The sequence below is a fragment of the Equus caballus genome, chromosome 1 (assembly GCF_041296265.1).
Source record: "Equus caballus isolate H_3958 breed thoroughbred chromosome 1, TB-T2T, whole genome shotgun sequence".
Taxonomy (NCBI): Eukaryota; Metazoa; Chordata; class Mammalia; order Perissodactyla; family Equidae; genus Equus; species Equus caballus.
The window spans coordinates 100,939,052-100,943,483 of NC_091684.1; the positions used below are offsets into that span (position 1 = coordinate 100,939,052).

The 4,432-nt window shown below is 49.6% G+C and overlaps 1 pseudogene; it reads right to left on the reverse strand.

The window, feature by feature from the left end:
• Positions 1 to 247: 247 nt before the first annotated feature.
• LOC138923930 (stabilizer of axonemal microtubules 2 pseudogene) lies at positions 248 to 1,447 on the reverse strand (annotated as a pseudogene).
• Between the last annotated feature and the right edge of the window lie 2,985 nt (positions 1,448 to 4,432).

Genomic DNA, 4,432 nt, shown 5'->3' on the forward strand with positions numbered 1-4,432 from the left:
TTACGCTTCTGTGGCCCAGGGTTCATCAGTTCGGGTCCTGGGTGCAGACCTATGCACCACTTGTCAGGTCATGCTGTGGCAGGCGTCCCACATATAAAGTAGAGGAAGATGGGCACGGATGTTAGCTCAGTGCCAGTCTTCCTCAGCAAAAAGAGGAAGACTGGCGGCAGATGTTAGCTCAGGGCTAATCTTCCTCAAAAACAAAAAAAATTTAAAAACTGATTCTTGTTAGCTCTCATAATTTTTTTCCTACTATAAAAAGTTGGTCTTGCCTTTGGAAAACCCACCCGCTGTGAGTCAGCTTCCTTTCAATATGATTTGGTGATCAGAAGGCCTTTACCACGGGAGTGACCTTGCGGAAGAACTGATGACCTCGGGAGTCCGTGTGCTCGAAGACGTAGCCCGGAGGCGAAGGACAGCTGGCAGGGCAGATCTCCCGTCTCTTTGGCACGTACTCTGTGGAGTACATGGTTACGTCATCAAACGGAGCAGAACTCTTAACAGGAACTTGTAAAGGTCTGCAGCTCTCCGTTGGAACCAGTTCATGAGGCACATAGTGACACCTGAAAGTGCTCAAACCCTCGAACCTTCCAGACGGGGCAGGAATCTGCGGCTGCTGCTTGACGGGGCCTTGGCGACGACTCTCCCATGCGGGAAAGTCTTCCTTCATGGTGCTCTTCCCTTGGAAGGGATCACTGTTCCTCCTCCGATGGGACAGCGGCCTGATGGGAAGGACGCGCGTGGCCTGATGGGGAACGTAGTCGAGGTGGCTCGTGCTGTCTGACTGCATCGCACCTGCAGGAGGAACGTACTCCTGCACTTTCCTGACCTCAGGGGGCAGGATTTCCCACGGCTGGAAACTTTCACGGAATTCAGTGCTTCCTTCGAAATGAGCTCTTTGGGTCACTCTGGTGTGTGCAGGTCTGCAGATTTTCGCAGTTTCACCAGCCAGACCCTGAAAGTCACGTCGGTGCGTTGTGAGAACCTCAAAGGGTTGGCTGGTTGGCTTGTAAACTTCTCTCGGCCTTGCGGACTTGACTTCTAGCTGGTAAGGCACATAGTCAAGGCGATGACTGGTGTCACCATCAAAAGGGCATGTGGAGCGTTTGACCACAGAGCTGGGTCTAAAGCTCTGCCTGGGCTTTATCTCCTGCGGAACATAGTCGTCCTGAAATGTGGTTGAATTTCCAAATTTCACAGCAGGGGGAGAGTAAGTTTGTTCTGGTTTATAAAGTTCAGTTTTCTGAATGTCCCAAGCTCTATAATCATCTTGAAAATAATTTTTTTTAAAAAAGAGCATCTTTAAATACTGAAGAAAACAACCATCTTTTAAAAATCATGACTGAGTTCTCTTATTGCCATACACCCTTCCATTTCCTTTAGAAACCTGACCACCAGTCAAGTCTGAAGCTTCTCTGATTCACCTCAGATTTGTTTTTTGCCTCATTCCCACCTTCCTCTTCTTATATCCTCACTTGAAGGCATACAATTTTGCAATTGCAGATTCATCCGATTACAGAAGAAGGGAATGGAACATCTGAGTGCTGAAGTAAACCATAGACTCTAGGGGCTCACATAAAATCAGGGCCATGATGTGTGGGTGAAAGTGACGTGGGCATCATTCCTTGCTTTGGAGGGAGTGCTCAAAGGAGAGAGAATTTCAGCACCATTCTCTCTAGGAAGCCTGCAGGACAGGTAACTCATACTATCTCAGAAAGGTCACTGGCTCTGACTTTTCCTCCTCAGGAAGTGGGTTCAAAGCATTCACAAAACATAGAGGGCCACTGAGGCCAGGAGCGTGGAGTGACGCTCTCAACAGCGTCAGAAGCTGTGAGTAGAGTTCAGAAGTGAGCATCAGAGCTCAGTCTGGATGCATCAAATGCCTTAACTCTGCTCCTGCAGCTTGCCGAGACCACGACGGAAAACTGAAGGGCCTGCACTTCAGCTGCGGGTTATCTAGGTTCTTCTATTTCTAGATGACAAAGGCAGAAAGCTGAGAAATACTACAGAATTGACTTCACCCATAAGTATGTATTTCTAAATACCAAAAGTCAATTTATAAATGACAGAAGTTATACCACATAAAGCATTAGTCTAGAGTCCATGCAGTGTTTACTGGAAAGGCCAAAACTCAAATGTTTATTATGTGGATACTTCCTTTGAAGAGAAAAATTCCTCATCCATGGACATTTCTGCCAAGATGGCCAAGTTTTGGACCAAATGATTGCTCCCACCTCAAGCTACTGACATCTGGACGGGAGTGGAAGCTGCTCCAGGAGCAGGCGCTCCTTAGGCTGGCAGAGACCCATGAGACAGCCTGGCAGGAAGAGACGGGCTGGGGCAAGTGCATTTCCTGTTCTCGTGAACCTAATTTGAAAATACATGGGCGGATAAAAGCGGGAGAAGACTCTAAAAGGATCCACGAAGCAGAATGGAGAGCCACAGTGAGCTGAAGACACCAAGCAGACTTGCAGGGAGACAGGAATGATTGGGGGGGAGGCTGGCGGGCAGAGGGTGGTCGGAGCAGGGTGCAGAGGGAAGCAAGGACGCTGCGGGAGAAAGCACGCGCTCCGGGCAGAGACGCAGGGAGGGGCTCCTCTCTGAGCGTGTGCCTGACGGCTTTCCACTTCTGGTCCATGTGCAGCCTTACACGAGCCCGCTTCCCCTCGAGGCCCACGAAGGAGGCTCCACTGTTTACAGCCTAAAACGTAAAACTGTGACACTATTTGTCAGTAACTAAGAGGAGACCACAGGTACTACGGAAAGTCTGCAGCTCCACACGGACATGCAGGGAGAGCCCTTGCTGACAAGATGACTGAGAGGAAAAGCAGTTTATTTCACAAGTAGAAGAGAATATTCATCCCTTGTAAACCAGGTTTGCTTTTCAAACAGGAAGAATTTTAGACTGAAGGACAAGGTTTGAGAGCGGATGTTAGTGTGAATATCCATTTTGGGAAACTGCAGAGCACTGACTCTCCTCTTGAGAACATGCCTCTGTTCATTGTGGCACCTTCAGGCAGACGCAGTCTTCCTCCAGTGTCAGACGTCTCTAGGACACGACCTGCAGGCTGTTTGTGGCAGAGCCCTCGTTCTAGGGGGACTTCATCTGCTAAGCATCTACTCCCAAGTGAGACTGCGGGATACTTCTCTAGGACCTTTCTGGTCCAGTCTCCTCTCCCACCGTGCTCCCAAACTCAGCCAGCATCCCTCAAGGAAAACTGGCCCAGCACCTGGGACTCGCAGATTCCTCTGTCATGCCAGTCCACGTGGCAGGTGCTCCACTGGTCTCCCTTCCCCCAGTAGAGTCTTCCTGACTCGACGAGTCCACACTGCGCCTCGTCTGCTCAGCGCCCTGTCAGAGTCTCCCCCTCCACTCCTTCCCACTACGTGCAGCTCTCCTCCTGGAATGCACCTCCTCACCCACTCGCCCAGTCAACTGCTTCACATAGCTTCCGGTTTGGCTCCTTCTAGATTTTATCACTGTTGTAACTTTACACTTATTCTGAGTGAGGTTTCTGACTGCCCTGTTCACTAGACTGCGACGTCCGTGAGCACAGAGCTCAGGACCGTTTCGACACCGCTGCACCCCAGGTTCCTGGCACAGGGCCTCACACTTACAAATGCTTAACAGACATTGTTCAGTGGAGGAATGGCAGCAGAAACCACATATCTCTGCTTCTCAAGACACCCGAGGGCTCTCTGCTCTTCCCACTATCACCTGGAGGGGAGCAGGCTAAACACAGTCAGGGAGCGGGAGACCCGGGCACAGAGAGAAAGCTCCAAAGTCTCAGCATCTCTACTAGACTAGTTAAGCATTAGAAAGGATGCCTCCAAACACACAGCGGCTTTCTAGGGAGAAGCAGTAAAGGGTGGACACTCTCTTACTCATCTGACACATCCCAAAGCACATGACACGTCCAGATCATGCTCTCTGGGCTGACTTCTGCCACTCTGGCAGTCAATCCACCACACCATGACTGTAATGCCATGAGGGGTCACGTCCAGACCTGCTCTCCACACCGCCTCTTCCTGGATTACATAAAGTAGAGAATACACGTTGCTGTTTGTTTGTACAGATAAACCAGCTTTCTGCTGCCTAGTCAGCACAGTCAACACAAGGGAGTCAAGCCAGAGTTCCAAACCCTGAGGAGAAAGAAGAGATCCAGCATTGTACTAAGTGGAGAGATGATTATTTAAGAAATGGAAATTTTAGTTTTATTGCACATTTGGACTTTTGGGAGTTGGGACATTTCTTTTTCTTTTTCTTTCTTTCTTTCTTTTTTTTTTGTGAGGAAGATTGGCCTTGAGCTAACATCTGTGGCAATGTTCTTCTATTTTGTATGTGGGACTCCACCACAGCATGGCTCAATGAGCAGTGTGTAGGTCTGCGTCCGGCATCTGAACCTGAGAACCCTGGGCTGCCAAAGCGGAC